The 26064-nt window shown below is 31.9% G+C and overlaps 2 protein-coding genes across 4 annotated transcripts in view; one reads left to right on the top strand and one right to left on the bottom strand.

Annotated features, from left to right (window-relative positions):
• The window catches only part of LOC148628582 (uncharacterized), a 78234-nt gene extending 59908 nt beyond the window's left edge, over window positions 1–18326 (bottom strand). For 2 of the 3 annotated variants that reach the window (XR_015923931.1, XM_088590515.1), the window contains exon 1: window positions 17615–18326. The gene's annotated coding sequence lies outside the window, so the exon portion shown is untranslated. The remainder of the gene's footprint in view (window positions 1–17614) is intronic. The other variant, XR_015923932.1, reaches the window with a different exon arrangement.
• A 246-nt stretch (window positions 18327–18572) lies between these two features.
• The window catches only part of LOC148628583 (uncharacterized), a 49438-nt gene continuing 41946 nt past the window's right edge, over window positions 18573–26064 (top strand). The window contains exon 1 of the mRNA XM_088590513.1: window positions 18573–18624. The gene's annotated coding sequence lies outside the window, so the exon portion shown is untranslated. The remainder of the gene's footprint in view (window positions 18625–26064) is intronic.

The following is a 26064-nucleotide window of genomic DNA, read 5'->3' on the forward strand; positions in this document are numbered from 1 at the left end:
CAATTCTGACTAAAAGTTGTGATTTGGTTCAGTGGAAGAAGGTTAAAATTTAGGACTTTTAACTCAGTTCATTTGTCATGTTTACCCCATCTCCGAATTATATGTATTAATTTCAGAAAATGATGGTAAAATTTTCTACAATTGATATATAAAATCCTGTTTGTACATATCTTTAGGCCAGAGAAGTTTTATTCAGTTTGCACCGGTGGAATTTTTTTAATCTGCTCAAATGTGTATATTGAAATGCACTTGAAAATTAATTGCGGTCTCGTGCCTAATAAGGGGGTTGCCAGGGTATCAGAAATTGTATTTGCTAGTATTTGCTGGGGCTAATTTGGTGTTTATTTTCAAGAATTCAGTAAATCTACATGAAATAATAAGATTTTGGCCCTTTATTCTCTATTTTCTGAAATTAAAATAAAAAATATGGTTTCTATGGGATTTTCCATTGAAATTGCACTTTTGCTAAGGTGCTAGGTATGAAATATAAACCTGTGGGGAAAATATTGTACAGCTTTGAGTTTTTCTCCTCTAACTATACACTAGGAACATCAAATCAACAAAAAACATACTTTATGAACAAGGTTTAGGCAGAAATCTGACAATTTAGTGTAATTTTTATGAACCCAGTCAATGAAATATGGCAAAATCAGGGGTTTTCACAGCCTTGTCTTAGGATCTATAAAATCACAGATATGTGTTTTATTGGTCTGAATCTTTTGTATTTGCTAGTAAATAATATAAATAATGTGAAAAAAAACCTAATATATTCATTCCATTGATATTCATGCATCTAATGTAAGTCACTACATGTATATACCTTGTGATTCTCAAAAACACCTAATTTTAGACTTCCGCATACACTATAAGGTTTCAAAAATGAAATTTTTTGTAGAAAAACTGGAAAAATACAGCTGACTGTCTGCTTATGTACCTGATAAGCTTAGAACCTTACATTATTTTACATTTGTTTCAGATCTTTCATCCTTCAAAACCCAAATAAAGGCTAACTTTTAATATCGGACACAATCACACTTGAACAAGCTCTGTAGAGGTCTGGTTTAAATTGATCTGGAGTGACAGTTTTAGTTTTGAAACCACTTCTTATTGTTTTCAATGTACATTTGATATGTGTAGACCACTTTATGTTTGAAGTTGATCAATTTAAGTCATTGTCAGCATCATAAAATGAGTTTTCATATGTGTACCCCTATACATGGTCTAAAAGTGCATTGACCATGGCCGCATGTATAAAAACCCAATTTTTGGCCTTAAAACAGCTGGAACTTGAGTAAACTGAACTTCATTGCATCAAATACACATAATATGATGCAACCAATGTAAAAAATCACAAAAATATTGCATTAAAAAAAAAAATGCACATTTTAGAGGGGCCTTATTTCCTTCGACCATTGGACATGCGAGTCATGCAATGTACCACTGATACTAAATTTGCTATAACTTATATATTTTTCAACTAATCATGATGAAACTTTGTACTTGAAGTCAAAAAAGGTTTATCTTGACATGAGTGCAGTTTTTATTCAAATTGAGCACATTTGTTGATCTAATAAGGGGGTTGCCAGGGTATCAGAAATTGTATTTGCTAGTATTTGCTGGGGGTAATTTGGTGTTTATTTTCAAGAATTCAGTAAATCTACATGAAATAATAAGATTTTGGCCCTTTATTCTCTATTTTCTGAAATTAAAATAAAAAATATGGTTTCTATGGGATTTTCCATTGAAATTGCACTTTTGCTAAGGTGCTAGGTATGAAATATAAACCTGTGGGGAAAATATTGTACAGCTTTGAGTTTTTCTCCTCTAACTATACACTAGGAACATCAAATCAACAAAAAACATACTTTATGAACAAGGTTTAGGCAGAAATCTGACAATTTAGTGTAATTTTTATGAACCCAGTCAATGAAATATGGCAAAATCAGGGGTTTTCACAGCCTTGTCTTAGGATCTATAAAATCACAGATATGTGTTTTATTGGTCTGAATCTTTTGTATTTGCTAGTAAATAATATAAATAATGTGAAAAAAAACCTAATATATTCATTCCATTGATATTCATGCATCTAATGTAAGTCACTACATGTATATACCTTGTGATTCTCAAAAACACCTAATTTTAGACTTCCGCATACACTATAAGGTTTCAAAAATGAAATTTTTTGTAGAAAAACTGGAAAAATACAGCTGACTGTCTGCTTATGTACCTGATAAGCTTAGAACCTTACATTATTTTACATTTGTTTCAGATCTTTCATCCTTCAAAACCCAAATAAAGGCTAACTTTTAATATCGGACACAATCACACTTGAACAAGCTCTGTAGAGGTCTGGTTTAAATTGATCTGGAGTGACAGTTTTAGTTTTGAAACCACTTCTTATTGTTTTCAATGTACATTTGATATGTGTAGACCACTTTATGTTTGAAGTTGATCAATTTAAGTCATTGTCAGCATCATAAAATGAGTTTTCATATGTGTACCCCTATACATGGTCTAAAAGTGCATTGACCATGGCCGCATGTATAAAAACCCAATTTTTGGCCTTAAAACAGCTGGAACTTGAGTAAACTGAACTTCATTGCATCAAATACACATAATATGATGCAACCAATGTAAAAAATCACAAAAATATTGCATTAAAAAAAAAAATGCACATTTTAGAGGGGCCTTATTTCCTTCGACCATTGGACATGCGAGTCATGCAATGTACCACTGATACTAAATTTGCTATAACTTATATATTTTTCAACTAATCATGATGAAACTTTGTACTTGAAGTCAAAAAAGGTTTATCTTGACATGAGTGCAGTTTTTATTCAAATTGAGCACATTTGTTGATCTAATAAGGGGGTTGCCAGGGTATCAGAAATTGTATTTGCTAGTATTTGCTGGGGGTAATTTGGTGTTTATTTTCAAGAATTCAGTAAATCTACATGAAATAATAAGATTTTGGCCCTTTATTCTCTATTTTCTGAAATTAAAATAAAAAATATGGTTTCTATGGGATTTTCCATTGAAATTGCACTTTTGCTAAGGTGCTAGGTATGAAATATAAACCTGTGGGGAAAATATTGTACAGCTTTGAGTTTTTCTCCTCTAACTATACACTAGGAACATCAAATCAACAAAAAACATACTTTATGAACAAGGTTTAGGCAGAAATCTGACAATTTAGTGTAATTTTTATGAACCCAGTCAATGAAATATGGCAAAATCAGGGGTTTTCACAGCCTTGTCTTAGGATCTATAAAATCACAGATATGTGTTTTATTGGTCTGAATCTTTTGTATTTGCTAGTAAATAATATAAATAATGTGAAAAAAAACCTAATATATTCATTCCATTGATATTCATGCATCTAATGTAAGTCACTACATGTATATACCTTGTGATTCTCAAAAACACCTAATTTTAGACTTCCGCATACACTATAAGGTTTCAAAAATGAAATTTTTTGTAGAAAAACTGGAAAAATACAGCTGACTGTCTGCTTATGTACCTGATAAGCTTAGAACCTTACATTATTTTACATTTGTTTCAGATCTTTCATCCTTCAAAACCCAAATAAAGGCTAACTTTTAATATCGGACACAATCACACTTGAACAAGCTCTGTAGAGGTCTGGTTTAAATTGATCTGGAGTGACAGTTTTAGTTTTGAAACCACTTCTTATTGTTTTCAATGTACATTTGATATGTGTAGACCACTTTATGTTTGAAGTTGATCAATTTAAGTCATTGTCAGCATCATAAAATGAGTTTTCATATGTGTACCCCTATACATGGTCTAAAAGTGCATTGACCATGGCCGCATGTATAAAAACCCAATTTTTGGCCTTAAAACAGCTGGAACTTGAGTAAACTGAACTTCATTGCATCAAATACACATAATATGATGCAACCAATGTAAAAAATCACAAAAATATTGCATTAAAAAAAAAAATGCACATTTTAGAGGGGCCTTATTTCCTTCGACCATTGGACATGCGAGTCATGCAATGTACCACTGATACTAAATTTGCTATAACTTATATATTTTTCAACTAATCATGATGAAACTTTGTACTTGAAGTCAAAAAAGGTTTATCTTGACATGAGTGCAGTTTTTATTCAAATTGAGCACATTTGTTGATCTAATAGGTACGAGAACACAATTAATTCCCCTTGGTTTTCGTTGTATACGAATATAGTTCCAACTTTGGTAGTAGGTACCTTCCACATTTTTTCATATTTTTACTGGAAACTTATTTGCTGAAGTTTTGCCTCTAATTGGTAGAAAATAGGTTAAAATTACTTGGGATTTTTTTTCATTAATCAATTCTGACTAAAAGTTGTGATTTGGTTCAGTGGAAGAAGGTTAAAATTTAGGACTTTTAACTCAGTTCATTTGTCATGTTTACCCCATCTCCGAATTATATGTATTAATTTCAGAAAATGATGGTAAAATTTTCTACAATTGATATATAAAATCCTGTTTGTACATATCTTTAGGCCAGAGAAGTTTTATTCAGTTTGCACCGGTGGAATTTTTTTAATCTGCTCAAATGTGTATATTGAAATGCACTTGAAAATTAATTGCGGTCTCGTGCCTAATAAGGGGGTTGCCAGGGTATCAGAAATTGTATTTCCTAGTATTTGCTGGGGCTAATTTGGTGTTTATTTTCAAGAATTCAGTAAATCTACATGAAATAATAAGATTTTGGCCCTTTATTCTCTATTTTCTGAAATTAAAATAAAAAATATGGTTTCTATGGGATTTTCCATTGAAATTGCACTTTTGCTAAGGTGCTAGGTATGAAATATAAACCTGTGGGGAAAATATTGTACAGCTTTGAGTTTTTCTCCTCTAACTATACACTAGGAACATCAAATCAACAAAAAACATACTTTATGAACAAGGTTTAGGCAGAAATCTGACAATTTAGTGTAATTTTTATGAACCCAGTCAATGAAATATGGCAAAATCAGGGGTTTTCACAGCCTTGTCTTAGGATCTATAAAATCACAGATATGTGTTTTATTGGTCTGAATCTTTTGTATTTGCTAGTAAATAATATAAATAATGTGAAAAAAAACCTAATATATTCATTCCATTGATATTCATGCATCTAATGTAAGTCACTACATGTATATACCTTGTGATTCTCAAAAACACCTAATTTTAGACTTCCGCATACACTATAAGGTTTCAAAAATGAAATTTTTTGTAGAAAAACTGGAAAAATACAGCTGACTGTCTGCTTATGTACCTGATAAGCTTAGAACCTTACATTATTTTACATTTGTTTCAGATCTTTCATCCTTCAAAACCCAAATAAAGGCTAACTTTTAATATCGGACACAATCACACTTGAACAAGCTCTGTAGAGGTCTGGTTTAAATTGATCTGGAGTGACAGTTTTAGTTTTGAAACCACTTCTTATTGTTTTCAATGTACATTTGATATGTGTAGACCACTTTATGTTTGAAGTTGATCAATTTAAGTCATTGTCATCATCATAAAATGAGTTTTCATATGTGTACCCCTATACATGGTCTAAAAGTGCATTGACCATGGCCGCATGTATAAAAACCCAATTTTTGGCCTTAAAACAGCTGGAACTTGAGTAAACTGAACTTCATTGCATCAAATACACATAATATGATGCAACCAATGTAAAAAATCACAAAAATATTGCATTAAAAAAAAAAATGCACATTTTAGAGGGGCCTTATTTCCTTCGACCATTGGACATGCGAGTCATGCAATGTACCACTGATACTAAATTTGCTATAACTTATATATTTTTCAACTAATCATGATGAAACTTTGTACTTGAAGTCAAAAAAGGTTTATCTTGACATGAGTGCAGTTTTTATTCAAATTGAGCACATTTGTTGATCTAATAAGGGGGTTGCCAGGGTATCAGAAATTGTATTTGCTAGTATTTGCTGGGGGTAATTTGGTGTTTATTTTCAAGAATTCAGTAAATCTACATGAAATAATAAGATTTTGGCCCTTTATTCTCTATTTTCTGAAATTAAAATAAAAAATATGGTTTCTATGGGATTTTCCATTGAAATTGCACTTTTGCTAAGGTGCTAGGTATGAAATATAAACCTGTGGGGAAAATATTGTACAGCTTTGAGTTTTTCTCCTCTAACTATACACTAGGAACATCAAATCAACAAAAAACATACTTTATGAACAAGGTTTAGGCAGAAATCTGACAATTTAGTGTAATTTTTATGAACCCAGTCAATGAAATATGGCAAAATCAGGGGTTTTCACAGCCTTGTCTTAGGATCTATAAAATCACAGATATGTGTTTTATTGGTCTGAATCTTTTGTATTTGCTAGTAAATAATATAAATAATGTGAAAAAAAACCTAATATATTCATTCCATTGATATTCATGCATCTAATGTAAGTCACTACATGTATATACCTTGTGATTCTCAAAAACACCTAATTTTAGACTTCCGCATACACTATAAGGTTTCAAAAATGAAATTTTTTGTAGAAAAACTGGAAAAATACAGCTGACTGTCTGCTTATGTACCTGATAAGCTTAGAACCTTACATTATTTTACATTTGTTTCAGATCTTTCATCCTTCAAAACCCAAATAAAGGCTAACTTTTAATATCGGACACAATCACACTTGAACAAGCTCTGTAGAGGTCTGGTTTAAATTGATCTGGAGTGACAGTTTTAGTTTTGAAACCACTTCTTATTGTTTTCAATGTACATTTGATATGTGTAGACCACTTTATGTTTGAAGTTGATCAATTTAAGTCATTGTCAGCATCATAAAATGAGTTTTCATATGTGTACCCCTATACATGGTCTAAAAGTGCATTGACCATGGCCGCATGTATAAAAACCCAATTTTTGGCCTTAAAACAGCTGGAACTTGAGTAAACTGAACTTCATTGCATCAAATACACATAATATGATGCAACCAATGTAAAAAATCACAAAAATATTGCATTAAAAAAAAAAATGCACATTTTAGAGGGGCCTTATTTCCTTCGACCATTGGACATGCGAGTCATGCAATGTACCACTGATACTAAATTTGCTATAACTTATATATTTTTCAACTAATCATGATGAAACTTTGTACTTGAAGTCAAAAAAGGTTTATCTTGACATGAGTGCAGTTTTTATTCAAATTGAGCACATTTGTTGATCTAATAAGGGGGTTGCCAGGGTATCAGAAATTGTATTTGCTAGTATTTGCTGGGGGTAATTTGGTGTTTATTTTCAAGAATTCAGTAAATCTACATGAAATAATAAGATTTTGGCCCTTTATTCTCTATTTTCTGAAATTAAAATAAAAAATATGGTTTCTATGGGATTTTCCATTGAAATTGCACTTTTGCTAAGGTGCTAGGTATGAAATATAAACCTGTGGGGAAAATATTGTACAGCTTTGAGTTTTTCTCCTCTAACTATACACTAGGAACATCAAATCAACAAAAAACATACTTTATGAACAAGGTTTAGGCAGAAATCTGACAATTTAGTGTAATTTTTATGAACCCAGTCAATGAAATATGGCAAAATCAGGGGTTTTCACAGCCTTGTCTTAGGATCTATAAAATCACAGATATGTGTTTTATTGGTCTGAATCTTTTGTATTTGCTAGTAAATAATATAAATAATGTGAAAAAAAACCTAATATATTCATTCCATTGATATTCATGCATCTAATGTAAGTCACTACATGTATATACCTTGTGATTCTCAAAAACACCTAATTTTAGACTTCCGCATACACTATAAGGTTTCAAAAATGAAATTTTTTGTAGAAAAACTGGAAAAATACAGCTGACTGTCTGCTTATGTACCTGATAAGCTTAGAACCTTACATTATTTTACATTTGTTTCAGATCTTTCATCCTTCAAAACCCAAATAAAGGCTAACTTTTAATATCGGACACAATCACACTTGAACAAGCTCTGTAGAGGTCTGGTTTAAATTGATCTGGAGTGACAGTTTTAGTTTTGAAACCACTTCTTATTGTTTTCAATGTACATTTGATATGTGTAGACCACTTTATGTTTGAAGTTGATCAATTTAAGTCATTGTCAGCATCATAAAATGAGTTTTCATATGTGTACCCCTATACATGGTCTAAAAGTGCATTGACCATGGCCGCATGTATAAAAACCCAATTTTTGGCCTTAAAACAGCTGGAACTTGAGTAAACTGAACTTCATTGCATCAAATACACATAATATGATGCAACCAATGTAAAAAATCACAAAAATATTGCATTAAAAAAAAAAATGCACATTTTAGAGGGGCCTTATTTCCTTCGACCATTGGACATGCGAGTCATGCAATGTACCACTGATACTAAATTTGCTATAACTTATATATTTTTCAACTAATCATGATGAAACTTTGTACTTGAAGTCAAAAAAGGTTTATCTTGACATGAGTGCAGTTTTTATTCAAATTGAGCACATTTGTTGATCTAATAGGTACGAGAACACAATTAATTCCCCTTGGTTTTCGTTGTATACGAATATAGTTCCAACTTTGGTAGTAGGTACCTTCCACATTTTTTCATATTTTTACTGGAAACTTATTTGCTGAAGTTTTGCCTCTAATTGGTAGAAAATAGGTTAAAATTACTTGGGATTTTTTTTCATTAATCAATTCTGACTAAAAGTTGTGATTTGGTTCAGTGGAAGAAGGTTAAAATTTAGGACTTTTAACTCAGTTCATTTGTCATGTTTACCCCATCTCCGAATTATATGTATTAATTTCAGAAAATGATGGTAAAATTTTCTACAATTGATATATAAAATCCTGTTTGTACATATCTTTAGGCCAGAGAAGTTTTATTCAGTTTGCACCGGTGGAATTTTTTTAATCTGCTCAAATGTGTATATTGAAATGCACTTGAAAATTAATTGCGGTCTCGTGCCTAATAAGGGGGTTGCCAGGGTATCAGAAATTGTATTTCCTAGTATTTGCTGGGGCTAATTTGGTGTTTATTTTCAAGAATTCAGTAAATCTACATGAAATAATAAGATTTTGGCCCTTTATTCTCTATTTTCTGAAATTAAAATAAAAAATATGGTTTCTATGGGATTTTCCATTGAAATTGCACTTTTGCTAAGGTGCTAGGTATGAAATATAAACCTGTGGGGAAAATATTGTACAGCTTTGAGTTTTTCTCCTCTAACTATACACTAGGAACATCAAATCAACAAAAAACATACTTTATGAACAAGGTTTAGGCAGAAATCTGACAATTTAGTGTAATTTTTATGAACCCAGTCAATGAAATATGGCAAAATCAGGGGTTTTCACAGCCTTGTCTTAGGATCTATAAAATCACAGATATGTGTTTTATTGGTCTGAATCTTTTGTATTTGCTAGTAAATAATATAAATAATGTGAAAAAAAACCTAATATATTCATTCCATTGATATTCATGCATCTAATGTAAGTCACTACATGTATATACCTTGTGATTCTCAAAAACACCTAATTTTAGACTTCCGCATACACTATAAGGTTTCAAAAATGAAATTTTTTGTAGAAAAACTGGAAAAATACAGCTGACTGTCTGCTTATGTACCTGATAAGCTTAGAACCTTACATTATTTTACATTTGTTTCAGATCTTTCATCCTTCAAAACCCAAATAAAGGCTAACTTTTAATATCGGACACAATCACACTTGAACAAGCTCTGTAGAGGTCTGGTTTAAATTGATCTGGAGTGACAGTTTTAGTTTTGAAACCACTTCTTATTGTTTTCAATGTACATTTGATATGTGTAGACCACTTTATGTTTGAAGTTGATCAATTTAAGTCATTGTCAGCATCATAAAATGAGTTTTCATATGTGTACCCCTATACATGGTCTAAAAGTGCATTGACCATGGCCGCATGTATAAAAACCCAATTTTTGGCCTTAAAACAGCTGGAACTTGAGTAAACTGAACTTCATTGCATCAAATACACATAATATGATGCAACCAATGTAAAAAATCACAAAAATATTGCATTAAAAAAAAAAATGCACATTTTAGAGGGGCCTTATTTCCTTCGACCATTGGACATGCGAGTCATGCAATGTACCACTGATACTAAATTTGCTATAACTTATATATTTTTCAACTAATCATGATGAAACTTTGTACTTGAAGTCAAAAAAGGTTTATCTTGACATGAGTGCAGTTTTTATTCAAATTGAGCACATTTGTTGATCTAATAAGGGGGTTGCCAGGGTATCAGAAATTGTATTTGCTAGTATTTGCTGGGGGTAATTTGGTGTTTATTTTCAAGAATTCAGTAAATCTACATGAAATAATAAGATTTTGGCCCTTTATTCTCTATTTTCTGAAATTAAAATAAAAAATATGGTTTCTATGGGATTTTCCATTGAAATTGCACTTTTGCTAAGGTGCTAGGTATGAAATATAAACCTGTGGGGAAAATATTGTACAGCTTTGAGTTTTTCTCCTCTAACTATACACTAGGAACATCAAATCAACAAAAAACATACTTTATGAACAAGGTTTAGGCAGAAATCTGACAATTTAGTGTAATTTTTATGAACCCAGTCAATGAAATATGGCAAAATCAGGGGTTTTCACAGCCTTGTCTTAGGATCTATAAAATCACAGATATGTGTTTTATTGGTCTGAATCTTTTGTATTTGCTAGTAAATAATATAAATAATGTGAAAAAAAACCTAATATATTCATTCCATTGATATTCATGCATCTAATGTAAGTCACTACATGTATATACCTTGTGATTCTCAAAAACACCTAATTTTAGACTTCCGCATACACTATAAGGTTTCAAAAATGAAATTTTTTGTAGAAAAACTGGAAAAATACAGCTGACTGTCTGCTTATGTACCTGATAAGCTTAGAACCTTACATTATTTTACATTTGTTTCAGATCTTTCATCCTTCAAAACCCAAATAAAGGCTAACTTTTAATATCGGACACAATCACACTTGAACAAGCTCTGTAGAGGTCTGGTTTAAATTGATCTGGAGTGACAGTTTTAGTTTTGAAACCACTTCTTATTGTTTTCAATGTACATTTGATATGTGTAGACCACTTTATGTTTGAAGTTGATCAATTTAAGTCATTGTCAGCATCATAAAATGAGTTTTCATATGTGTACCCCTATACATGGTCTAAAAGTGCATTGACCATGGCCGCATGTATAAAAACCCAATTTTTGGCCTTAAAACAGCTGGAACTTGAGTAAACTGAACTTCATTGCATCAAATACACATAATATGATGCAACCAATGTAAAAAATCACAAAAATATTGCATTAAAAAAAAAAATGCACATTTTAGAGGGGCCTTATTTCCTTCGACCATTGGACATGCGAGTCATGCAATGTACCACTGATACTAAATTTGCTATAACTTATATATTTTTCAACTAATCATGATGAAACTTTGTACTTGAAGTCAAAAAAGGTTTATCTTGACATGAGTGCAGTTTTTATTCAAATTGAGCACATTTGTTGATCTAATAAGGGGGTTGCCAGGGTATCAGAAATTGTATTTGCTAGTATTTGCTGGGGGTAATTTGGTGTTTATTTTCAAGAATTCAGTAAATCTACATGAAATAATAAGATTTTGGCCCTTTATTCTCTATTTTCTGAAATTAAAATAAAAAATATGGTTTCTATGGGATTTTCCATTGAAATTGCACTTTTGCTAAGGTGCTAGGTATGAAATATAAACCTGTGGGGAAAATATTGTACAGCTTTGAGTTTTTCTCCTCTAACTATACACTAGGAACATCAAATCAACAAAAAACATACTTTATGAACAAGGTTTAGGCAGAAATCTGACAATTTAGTGTAATTTTTATGAACCCAGTCAATGAAATATGGCAAAATCAGGGGTTTTCACAGCCTTGTCTTAGGATCTATAAAATCACAGATATGTGTTTTATTGGTCTGAATCTTTTGTATTTGCTAGTAAATAATATAAATAATGTGAAAAAAAACCTAATATATTCATTCCATTGATATTCATGCATCTAATGTAAGTCACTACATGTATATACCTTGTGATTCTCAAAAACACCTAATTTTAGACTTCCGCATACACTATAAGGTTTCAAAAATGAAATTTTTTGTAGAAAAACTGGAAAAATACAGCTGACTGTCTGCTTATGTACCTGATAAGCTTAGAACCTTACATTATTTTACATTTGTTTCAGATCTTTCATCCTTCAAAACCCAAATAAAGGCTAACTTTTAATATCGGACACAATCACACTTGAACAAGCTCTGTAGAGGTCTGGTTTAAATTGATCTGGAGTGACAGTTTTAGTTTTGAAACCACTTCTTATTGTTTTCAATGTACATTTGATATGTGTAGACCACTTTATGTTTGAAGTTGATCAATTTAAGTCATTGTCAGCATCATAAAATGAGTTTTCATATGTGTACCCCTATACATGGTCTAAAAGTGCATTGACCATGGCCGCATGTATAAAAACCCAATTTTTGGCCTTAAAACAGCTGGAACTTGAGTAAACTGAACTTCATTGCATCAAATACACATAATATGATGCAACCAATGTAAAAAATCACAAAAATATTGCATTAAAAAAAAAAATGCACATTTTAGAGGGGCCTTATTTCCTTCGACCATTGGACATGCGAGTCATGCAATGTACCACTGATACTAAATTTGCTATAACTTATATATTTTTCAACTAATCATGATGAAACTTTGTACTTGAAGTCAAAAAAGGTTTATCTTGACATGAGTGCAGTTTTTATTCAAATTGAGCACATTTGTTGATCTAATAAGGGGGTTGCCAGGGTATCAGAAATTGTATTTGCTAGTATTTGCTGGGGGTAATTTGGTGTTTATTTTCAAGAATTCAGTAAATCTACATGAAATAATAAGATTTTGGCCCTTTATTCTCTATTTTCTGAAATTAAAATAAAAAATATGGTTTCTATGGGATTTTCCATTGAAATTGCACTTTTGCTAAGGTGCTAGGTATGAAATATAAACCTGTGGGGAAAATATTGTACAGCTTTGAGTTTTTCTCCTCTAACTATACACTAGGAACATCAAATCAACAAAAAACATACTTTATGAACAAGGTTTAGGCAGAAATCTGACAATTTAGTGTAATTTTTATGAACCCAGTCAATGAAATATGGCAAAATCAGGGGTTTTCACAGCCTTGTCTTAGGATCTATAAAATCACAGATATGTGTTTTATTGGTCTGAATCTTTTGTATTTGCTAGTAAATAATATAAATAATGTGAAAAAAAACCTAATATATTCATTCCATTGATATTCATGCATCTAATGTAAGTCACTACATGTATATACCTTGTGATTCTCAAAAACACCTAATTTTAGACTTCCGCATACACTATAAGGTTTCAAAAATGAAATTTTTTGTAGAAAAACTGGAAAAATACAGCTGACTGTCTGCTTATGTACCTGATAAGCTTAGAACCTTACATTATTTTACATTTGTTTCAGATCTTTCATCCTTCAAAACCCAAATAAAGGCTAACTTTTAATATCGGACACAATCACACTTGAACAAGCTCTGTAGAGGTCTGGTTTAAATTGATCTGGAGTGACAGTTTTAGTTTTGAAACCACTTCTTATTGTTTTCAATGTACATTTGATATGTGTAGACCACTTTATGTTTGAAGTTGATCAATTTAAGTCATTGTCAGCATCATAAAATGAGTTTTCATATGTGTACCCCTATACATGGTCTAAAAGTGCATTGACCATGGCCGCATGTATAAAAACCCAATTTTTGGCCTTAAAACAGCTGGAACTTGAGTAAACTGAACTTCATTGCATCAAATACACATAATATGATGCAACCAATGTAAAAAATCACAAAAATATTGCATTAAAAAAAAAAATGCACATTTTAGAGGGGCCTTATTTCCTTCGACCATTGGACATGCGAGTCATGCAATGTACCACTGATACTAAATTTGCTATAACTTATATATTTTTCAACTAATCATGATGAAACTTTGTACTTGAAGTCAAAAAAGGTTTATCTTGACATGAGTGCAGTTTTTATTCAAATTGAGCACATTTGTTGATCTAATAGGTACGAGAACACAATTAATTCCCCTTGGTTTTCGTTGTATACGAATATAGTTCCAACTTTGGTAGTAGGTACCTTCCACATTTTTTCATATTTTTACTGGAAACTTATTTGCTGAAGTTTTGCCTCTAATTGGTAGAAAATAGGTTAAAATTACTTGGGATTTTTTTTCATTAATCAATTCTGACTAAAAGTTGTGATTTGGTTCAGTGGAAGAAGGTTAAAATTTAGGACTTTTAACTCAGTTCATTTGTCATGTTTACCCCATCTCCGAATTATATGTATTAATTTCAGAAAATGATGGTAAAATTTTCTACAATTGATATATAAAATCCTGTTTGTACATATCTTTAGGCCAGAGAAGTTTTATTCAGTTTGCACCGGTGGAATTTTTTTAATCTGCTCAAATGTGTATATTGAAATGCACTTGAAAATTAATTGCGGTCTCGTGCCTAATAAGGGGGTTGCCAGGGTATCAGAAATTGTATTTGCTAGTATTTGCTGGGGCTAATTTGGTGTTTATTTTCAAGAATTCAGTAAATCTACATGAAATAATAAGATTTTGGCCCTTTATTCTCTATTTTCTGAAATTAAAATAAAAAATATGGTTTCTATGGGATTTTCCATTGAAATTGCACTTTTGCTAAGGTGCTAGGTATGAAATATAAACCTGTGGGGAAAATATTGTACAGCTTTGAGTTTTTCTCCTCTAACTATACACTAGGAACATCAAATCAACAAAAAACATACTTTATGAACAAGGTTTAGGCAGAAATCTGACAATTTAGTGTAATTTTTATGAACCCAGTCAATGAAATATGGCAAAATCAGGGGTTTTCACAGCCTTGTCTTAGGATCTATAAAATCACAGATATGTGTTTTATTGGTCTGAATCTTTTGTATTTGCTAGTAAATAATATAAATAATGTGAAAAAAAACCTAATATATTCATTCCATTGATATTCATGCATCTAATGTAAGTCACTACATGTATATACCTTGTGATTCTCAAAAACACCTAATTTTAGACTTCCGCATACACTATAAGGTTTCAAAAATGAAATTTTTTGTAGAAAAACTGGAAAAATACAGCTGACTGTCTGCTTATGTACCTGATAAGCTTAGAACCTTACATTATTTTACATTTGTTTCAGATCTTTCATCCTTCAAAACCCAAATAAAGGCTAACTTTTAATATCGGACACAATCACACTTGAACAAGCTCTGTAGAGGTCTGGTTTAAATTGATCTGGAGTGACAGTTTTAGTTTTGAAACCACTTCTTATTGTTTTCAATGTACATTTGATATGTGTAGACCACTTTATGTTTGAAGTTGATCAATTTAAGTCATTGTCAGCATCATAAAATGAGTTTTCATATGTGTACCCCTATACATGGTCTAAAAGTGCATTGACCATGGCCGCATGTATAAAAACCCAATTTTTGGCCTTAAAACAGCTGGAACTTGAGTAAACTGAACTTCATTGCATCAAATACACATAATATGATGCAACCAATGTAAAAAATCACAAAAATATTGCATTAAAAAAAAAAATGCACATTTTAGAGGGGCCTTATTTCCTTCGACCATTGGACATGCGAGTCATGCAATGTACCACTGATACTAAATTTGCTATAACTTATATATTTTTCAACTAATCATGATGAAACTTTGTACTTGAAGTCAAAAAAGGTTTATCTTGACATGAGTGCAGTTTTTATTCAAATTGAGCACATTTGTTGATCTAATAAGGGGGTTGCCAGGGTATCAGAAATTGTATTTGCTAGTATTTGCTGGGGGTAATTTGGTGTTTATTTTCAAGAATTCAGTAAATCTACATGAAATAATAAGATTTTGGCCCTTTATTCTCTATTTTCTGAAATTAAAATAAAAAATATGGTTTCTATGGGATTTTCCATTGAAATTGCACTTTTGCTAAGGTGCTAGGTATGAAATATAAACCTGTGGGGAAAATATTGTACAGCTTTGAGTTTTTCTCCTCTAACTATACACTAGGAACATCAAATCAACAAAAAACATACTTTATGAACAAGGTTTAGGCAGAAATCTGACAATTTAGTGTAATTTTTATGAACCCAGTCAATGAAATATGGCAAAATCAGGGGTTTTCACAGCCTTGTCTTAGGATCTATAAAATCACAGATATGTGTTTTATTGGTCTGAATCTTTTGTATTTGCTAGTAAATAATATAAATAATGTGAAAAAAAACCTAATATATTCATTCCATTGATATTCATGCATCTAATGTAAGTCACTACATGTATATACCTTGTGATTCTCAAAAACACCTAATTTTAGACTTCCGCATACACTATAAGGTTTCAAAAATGAAATTTTTTGTAGAAAAACTGGAAAAATACAGCTGACTGTCTGCTTATGTACCTGATAAGCTTAGAACCTTACATTATTTTACATTTGTTTCAGATCTTTCATCCTTCAAAACCCAAATAAAGGCTAACTTTTAATATCGGACACAATCACACTTGAACAAGCTCTGTAGAGGTCTGGTTTAAATTGATCTGGAGTGACAGTTTTAGTTTTGAAACCACTTCTTATTGTTTTCAATGTACATTTGATATGTGTAGACCACTTTATGTTTGAAGTTGATCAATTTAAGTCATTGTCAGCATCATAAAATGAGTTTTCATATGTGTACCCCTATACATGGTCTAAAAGTGCATTGACCATGGCCGCATGTATAAAAACCCAATTTTTGGCCTTAAAACAGCTGGAACTTGAGTAAACTGAACTTCATTGCATCAAATACACATAATATGATGCAACCAATGTAAAAAATCACAAAAATATTGCATTAAAAAAAAAAATGCACATTTTAGAGGGGCCTTATTTCCTTCGACCATTGGACATGCGAGTCATGCAATGTACCACTGATACTAAATTTGCTATAACTTATATATTTTTCAACTAATCATGATGAAACTTTGTACTTGAAGTCAAAAAAGGTTTATCTTGACATGAGTGCAGTTTTTATTCAAATTGAGCACATTTGTTGATCTAATAGGTACGAGAACACAATTAATTCCCCTTGGTTTTCGTTGTATACGAATATAGTTCCAACTTTGGTAGTAGGTACCTTCCACATTTTTTCATATTTTTACTGGAAACTTATTTGCTGAAGTTTTGCCTCTAATTGGTAGAAAATAGGTTAAAATTACTTGGGATTTTTTTTCATTAATCAATTCTGACTAAAAGTTGTGATTTGGTTCAGTGGAAGAAGGTTAAAATTTAGGACTTTTAACTCAGTTCATTTGTCATGTTTACCCCATCTCCGAATTATATGTATTAATTTCAGAAAATGATGGTAAAATTTTCTACAATTGATATGTAAAATCCTGTTTGTACATATCTTTAGGCCAGAGAAGTTTTATTCAGTTTGCACCGGTGGAATTTTTTTAATCTGCTCAAATGTGTATATTGAAATGCACTTGAAAATTAATTGCGGTCTCGTGCCTGAGGCGACTTATAGGTTCCCCTATCTATGAAGGTTCCGGGTCGTTTCGCCCTTTTCCCCCTTCGCCCTAGGTTCTTTCGCCCTGAGTCGTTTCGCCCTTTATGTGAGTTGTTTCGCCCTTTATGGTGGGTCGTTTCGCCCTTTCTGCGGTAATCGTTTGATCTTAAGATCGAATAGCTTGGGCATCGTTCACCGAGGTGCTTAAATACAAGTTCCATGGGATCATCCGGCATTCCCAAACAACTCCAGTATGCCTACTGAACTCTGCATAGAGTGTTCCCGACCAGTAACCGGCCAACAGCACGCCATTACATGCGATGTTTGTCAGATATGGCAACATCGTATATGTAACCATATATCACATTTATTCTCGAGGCCCAAAAAGATATATAATGACATAGTTGGTTATCAATATCTTCCAATTTTCTCATTTCTCAATAAATATCTCTTGTGACATTGCCTCAGAATCAGCAACTGATGGGCTTTATCTGAAAGAAAAAGGAATACCAGTACAAGTATCTATCAATTTAACAATTAGATCAACCCCTACTATACAAACATTCAAGTTTTTATTCACAGAATAAACATGTATTCTTACCTGTCACAACACAAGCCAATTAAACACATGTATATCCAATGAGGGCGAAACGACCCTGCAGTAAGGGCGAAACAACCCGGACGAACGGGATAAAGGGCGAAACAACGAGAGGGCGAAGGGGGAAAAGGGCGAAACGTGATTGATGTTTCAAACTGAAACCGGTCCCGATATTATCTTGCTTCGCTACCAAGAAGGCATAGATCAGTGATGTTGTATTTTGGAACAACTAATTCTACATAGCTGCTGCATCTATTGCTATCATCACGTTTGTTCAAAGCAAGTGGGTATAAATATAATGGAGTAAGAAATGGTTTGGAGCTAAAACTAACAGTGTCACGAATCAATCTTGTTTTCTGTATAACTATAGTCCAAGTCACCTCAGATTGTTTGCGGTTTTTTGCGTTTATTTTTGTAATTACTCGACGGTTCCTTTAAAAAACTTGCCATTTTATTAATGTCGTTCTGTACTACGATTCCCTTACAATTATTTTTCGTTCTTACCTCCAAGATTGAAAAAATTCAAAATTTATTTTTCCTACGAGAATTTTGCATTGAATGTATTGTTTATCCGCCATCTTGTTTCTATGGATATTTTGAAATGTTCCCTATTATCTCACAATTGAAGAGGTGAAATTTGTTCAGTTTTGATTCTGCTGAATTTTGCTGATTCAGTGAAAGATGTTTGTAGTAATGCAGTTGAAACAATAAATTTAGATAATACCTATCGAATATTGTGAAAACAGCATTTTTTTTTAAATCGGGCAAGATTGAAAGAGAGAAGATCGATAGCTCTGATCTAATTATTTTTCCCCATTACTTCCAAAAATTGCAAACGGGACATACACCTGGGTTAAAAATACTTCAACCTCAGTAAAAAAATAACAATAACAGATACACAGGTAGGCACATGTCTTGATTTCATTTCATCTATTTCTTGATTAGTTTTCAAATAAATATTAATGACCATATTTGGGCCACATTATATCAAAATACGTAAATTTCAAAAGGATCCTTGCGTTATATTCGAACTTTTTTCTTTTATGGCTTGAGTCCCTTGGTCTTCCTTGCCGTTGAATAACCACTTTCATTTTGCAATCAGATTTGTTACTGAAGAAGTGACCCTTACAGCACATGCAAGTATTAAGGTCACCAGAAGTCACTTGTATACAAATTTATGTATGTCGATTTTTGACACCAAATTTGAGATGTTTTGGTTGTAAGAGTCAAACTTGTATGACTTTTTACAGAAAAATCGAAAATCCCATTTTTTGCATTTATTGATAAATTCTTACTACAAAAAGCGCCAAAATTCATCAAAAGATCCCCAGAAGTATTAATTGTGATAATACTAAGCAGAAAATACCAAATCAGCTATTTTTTACTGAAACATAAATACTCTAGGGGTTTTGACATGGAAAAATATGTCACTTTGAACAATTTTATGGTGAGTTAGGTGTACATTTATTAACTTTACCCCTAAAACCTAAGTGTTACCTCCAGTTTCTTGGTACTATTGTAAACCTGAGACATTTGACTACATGATGATACATATATATGTCAGGTGGGTGTTTCTAGAAAAGCAGAGGACGCTTACCCTACCGGTGCACCTGGTACATGCTCCCAGTTTTTAGTGGAGTCTGAGTTGCTCATTTGCTTTTGTTGCTTTGTATGTATGATTTTAGTTACTTTATCAGTTTATGTTCTTTGTTGTGTATGTCTGTTTTCCATGTCTGGTCTTTGTCCCTGGATTACATTCTTTTGATTACCACTAGAACTTTGGTTCCCTTGATTACTCTTTAACATGGGTACAGCATTTATATTTGATTATTTAACACCGAGCGACAGCAAGGTATTAAATGAGAATATTAATTCCATACCCATGTGAATATGAGAACAAATCTACCCCCAAAAGGGATTATTTTTTTTCAAATATAACAAATACAGTAATTTTTGTGACTAAAATTTACCTAGGTGTAGCAAAAATAACGGCTGTTCCGTTTAACCTCCCCCGTATGGAAGTTAGATTAATTAAGAAATAAACCACATATACAAGTAAACCATCTATTGAACAAGTATCAGTATAATATTAGATAACCTCTCAGCTGTTAAATCATCGCATTAACGTTTTTAAATGTTTTTTGTCTCGAAGCGACAACAAAAGAAAAGAGACAGTGCATAGGTGGGGTTGTACCGATAAATAATGTTTGACAATACATTTTAAGAGATGTGTGTCCTTCATGGGTGCAGCCATGTTTTACAAAACAAAGCTGCTTATGCATAAGAGAAAATAAAAAAGTAAGGATTTGATCCATCATTCCATTTGAAATAAAACATTTAAGCAATATTTTATTTTTTTCTGAGTCATTAACTAATGTAAGCTAAAACACTAATACTAAAAAAAATATTTAAAAATAGCATTTTATCGTTAGTGAAATAACTTTACATTTATTAATGCTAATAAGACAAAGTGTACATTTTGTATAATTATTGGAACAAGACAAAGATTGACAAACATTGATATACCCTCCTTATTAGTTAATGATAATGCTTTAAAATTTTCTTCCTGCAAAAAAATTACTTGGTGTAAAAATTTATGATACTCTAAGCTGGAAAATGTCATGTTGATCATACATATATAGGCTGTGATACTCAATCAAGATTATATCTCCTAGCGAAGATTAAGAAATATCTGAACATTGAAACTAGAAAAATTATCTGCAATGGGCACATTCTTCAACTTATTGACTACTGTTGTATGGAGTGGTTGTGGCTCTGAAGGATTTTACAAAGTTCATGAATTTAAAAATAAGGGCTTTTTGCCTCATTCTAGATACTGAACCTTTTTCTCCATCAGAACCCTTGTTCAAACAATTACGAATTATGAAAGTAAAAACAAAGATTAAATATCACAAATACTGGTACCTATTCATCTTAAAATCTTTTTTGGAAGGCACCAAGTTACATATCAGAAAAGTTTAATTATGTTTCAGAAAATTAACCTTATTCACTGTGAAATGCCGAACAAAGAAAGTTGATAATCTGAAAAATTAAAACCAAACTTTTCAAAGCATAATTCATATATTCTGGGTCTGTCCTGTGGAATTAGTTACCCAAACAAAACCTGAAACAAAAATCTATAAAATAAATAGAAGTATTCAGTTGCATGAAAATTACTCATATAGCTATTCTTGACATGCTGAAATCACAGGTGTATAAATTTTTTTTAGAAAGCCGCCATTTTTCAAAATGGCTGCCAAAATTGGCAAAGTGAATATTGCATTCTAAATTCAATGGGGGCTTCAGATTTTATAAAAAAAGTTGCCATTTTTTTTCAAAATGGCTGCCAAATTTATCAAAATTTCAAAATTGTTCGATTTCAATTGATTTCTAGAGTAAACATTACAATCTAAATTCAATGGTGGCTTCAGAATTTGACTATATCCAACCATTTGCTGGTTTTGGCAACTTTTGTGTTTTGCTTGCAAACACAGTATCACTTGTTATTATTATTATAATTATTATTATTATAATATTATTAATATAAAAAATCTGAATTTTGTTACACAAAAAATTTTAAAAATATCTTTATACAACATGTATACCAATTAAAAAACAACTTATCATAGATGTAATATTGATCAGGGATGCAGCTTTTTTTCTGACCTGTGATACCTTACGGGCAGAATTCATGCTAAATGTTTTGTAGGACATAATTGCTGTCGATATTTTTAGCCTGCATGAGTCCTCAGAACTTTAATATCTGTCAGTCCTCAGTGTATTTTGTTAAGAAAAAGTTGTAATCAAAGTTAGTTTATTTTCCTGTTCCCTTAGCTTTATTCTAACATCAGGCATGTAAGGAATCTCTATTTTCATAATCTAGTCTTTTTGTACCATGTCCATTATAGCCCAAATAATTTGTACCCGGAATTATAATCTTGCTCTTCAGGAGGATGTATATTTGAAGGTCCGGAAATATGTCATGACCAATCAAATTAATAAAACTGCTAAAACCATTTCATTTTTGAATTGAAGGCTTTATGATGATCATCAGTGGGACAATTCTCACTAAGTTATGACAAAATAATATAGAGTGAAGTCTGGCTAACATTTGTTCCATAGATTTAATTTTACTTTTTGGTTTAAAATATAAGTGTGACAGCTAGAACTTGCTAATGCTTATAATTCTGTTGGCACCAATGTGTGACAGAAAAATTAATTTCTCTGTATTTCTGATTGATCAGTGATTCAGACTAACTTTGGGAAACTAGAAGCCACCTGGGCTACCAAGGTGAAATTTTTGGCACCCCAGCTGGAAACTTGGTAGCCCAGCTATTTGACTTCAAGTCTTGGGAATTGAAACCAAGAATATTCAACATCGGAGGAATGAGCTTTAAATGTAAAACAATTTTAAGTTCTGAATTAATAATTCTAACCTCTGTAACATAGTGCTCACTAGAGACTAAGATGGTACAATAACACTTGAAAGGTGCTTCAAAACTTAAAAAAAAAAATTTTACTACCTTGGCACAGCCATGGCACTGGTTTTATACAACCATGTCAAGTCAAACATGCAACGTTAAAAATCCCATGTGTCATATGATGTGAATAAAAGTATGAATGGTTTAGCGAAGTTTGATTGGAATGCCATTTAAACATGATCGCTCTAGCACTTTTCAGGGATAAACGAAAGTCATGACCGACTCAGCAAATCAGTCGCAAGGTGGGTTACCATCTTATAAAAATCACTCATCCATACCGATATACAAATGTATAGTGGCACTGAGTGACTTGGCAACCGCTAATCTTAACCACTGTTGATTAGACATTCATTTTGTACAACTGCAAATTCATTGCTATTTCAATTGAATTGATGTATCATCAAGTTCATAATGCTAAAATGTGACATAAAACTTTTTTTCAGTTTGTCTTAAAAAAAGTAATGTCCACTTAAAGCCTCAGTGACTATTGAACTTATCTAGGGTGATTGAATTCACATGTCGGCAGAATTTGACATACATATACATTTATTAGAAGTCTGTGTAATGTGAATCAAAAACAAACGTATGCATTAATATTTTAACCTCAGGTCTGGATCCAGACGCTTTGAAAAGGAGGGGTGTCAGTCAAAGGTTCCTCAGAAAAAAGGGGGGGGGATGCCAGGACATTATTTGCCATTTTTGTCTATTTTACACATGAAAATGACAAATTTTCCAATAAAAAGATGGAGTGCCAACCTCCTGCACCCCTTGTGGATTCACCACTAAACCTATGCAGAAAAACTAGCAACAGGCCTCAAACAATAACTGATGTTACATGTAGGTGACCAAATACATTCATCTTTTCTGATAGTTTTCAAGTCTTTTTCTATTTTTTTTTTACTTATTTTAAGAAGTGAATGTTGTGTTTTTTTTTAAAAAACTATGGGAAAAGTGGATGTATACGTACGTGTTGCGGTGTATCTCCCCTGTTCCACTGTTGCTGTTGTCAAGAACCTAACCCGCCTTGGAAAAAAATATAATTCTGATTGTATTATCAAAATCTAAGCATAGCGTTTCTAAGATAAAATAGGCAATCATTTTCTTGTTTGGAATTTGCTGCTGTCGTCTGCATTTTGTTTACGTTATATGATATGTTTAAAATATTTCCACAATCCGTGGAGAACTGTAATGTTTCCGGTATCTGCAGATTGATCTGACAGGCCAAAACTGAAATGGATATTGCTAGAGATCTCCCTAAGGGATAAAAAAATGTACAGTATTGCGAGGTGCTATATAGTTATTGACCGTTTTGAGGGCGAGGGGGAAGGGGTCATGGGGTCGAAAATTTGGGGAAAAAATTGTTCAAGTTATTCATTTATTAAAAAAAAAACTCCCCCATTAATGAACAAGACAGATTTTCAAATAGAAATATTGATTTTGCTTGTTGCTTAAATATAAATAAAAATATTGCCCTTGTGAAGCAAAAATTTTCATCAGGGTTGACCCTCCTCTATGTAATGTCCTTTATTATTTTTACGAGTCTTGCACAGACGGTCACGTATGGTAAAGCTCACAGTGCTCGCTGGTTTAGGCAATGCCTACCCCATATTAGTCTAAGCTAGCTTATTATTAATTTATTAATCAAATAACAAAATTTTCAATATAACTATAACCAGCTTGACTCGCTTGAATGGTTAAAAATTATATTAAATCCAGATATGAATGTCTTGTCTGGTTTCATAGTAGAGGTATAAGCAAAACAGATACAAAATATAATGTAAACCAAGTATGGTAGGTCCAAGACCTAGGTAAATGAAATTTAAACAGTCCTGCATCGAATATTGAGGGTCTCAGACCTTGGACTAGGGCTAATTTGAACCCCTAAATAGTAGTGAAAAGGAATTGATATTCTGAAACTTGAAAATAAGTATCCTGAAAGTAATTTGGTTGACATTATTCAAGTGATGAAGACTTAGTGATGTATCCAGAAATTGATCATTGAAACCATGTTTATTCCTTGTTGAAATGTATCTATCAATAAAAAAATGCTATTTGGATACAGAAGAATTTTCAGTGTTCCAATGCTTTTATTTTCCTTTATAAGTCTACCGTGGGATTGGACAATATTTAATTTAGGGTAATTGGACTTATGTCTCAGCTTTAACAAGAGATACTACTACTCGGTTGTTATAGAAATGGAATACTGATGCTACTTTTTAGTTTTTAAGTCAATATTAAGTAAAAATGTGATTTTTTTTAATAAGTTAATTCTATTAAATTCATAGGTTTGTAAATAAGATCCATGAAAAATAAAATTTTGGCACAATCTTTATTACAGCAATACAGGCATGTATTTAGAGATTTCGAAAAGGGAGGTGTGTGCCACAAAAAGGAGGGATACAAGGCTTTTATTAGTCTTTTATTGCATGCAAAATAATGAAAGAAAAATTAAAAAGGGAGAGTTCCAGAACACACCCCTGGACTCCTCTACAATGTATGTAACAGACAAATACAAGCACCTTTGAAGATTAAAAACAAAGTGTCAAAATTCAAATTTTTTTTCATGTGTACTAAACATGTAACTTGACCTTAATGACTCATTTCATTGTTGACAATAATTGTTTACAAATAAGATCATCTTTTATGCCCTCTTCAATTTGATGAATTAAAGTACATTAAAGTATCATTCATTTCCTTTTTTTTATTTTACTTGAATAGCTCTTTCCTATTCTGCATCAAATCTGAGAACAATAAGTTCGTGGAAAAAGTAACTTTAACCACATCCTAATAGGAAAATGGACTAAGGGAATTATCTGATTGAAAGTGACCACCTTTATTTAATTGACCATTGTAGAGACAATTTGTCAAATAAGGTATGTTCTTGTTTTGATCAATTTTGCCAATTGAGAAATCTCAAATATATAGAGTAAAATTAATAGGATAACTAATTGGAAAGAATGAACATCCATTTATATGATCATGATTCCAGTAGAATGTCAAGATTTAATGAGTGCACCAAAGTTGTTCCATGCTGAAGTTAAATCTCAGAGTTTTGTTTGCCCAATAGGGTTTGAAGTTAAAGGTTGTTCTAATGCCAGGGCAAGTAGAATGAACATTGTGACAAGTAGAAATTTTTTATACTTGGCTTAAGAACTCCCAAATTATATATATATATATTATATGGAGTAGGCATAATGTATTGCTAGTAGCTAATACATTGTGTAACTGGAACATAGTCATGGGAACCAGGATGCGTTCTCATAAAGTGAACATTGTATGTAGATGTACTTCTAATTATCTTTTGCTTAAGTTAGATTTTTAGTTGTTCAAGATATTGTTTTAGTTTTTAAAATAATACATGGGGACATGCACT

The sequence above is a fragment of the Perna viridis genome, chromosome 1, assembly GCF_037379345.1.
Source record: "Perna viridis isolate PV_CMFRI_1.1 ecotype Kerala chromosome 1, ASM3737934v1, whole genome shotgun sequence".
Taxonomy (NCBI): domain Eukaryota; kingdom Metazoa; phylum Mollusca; class Bivalvia; order Mytilida; family Mytilidae; genus Perna; species Perna viridis.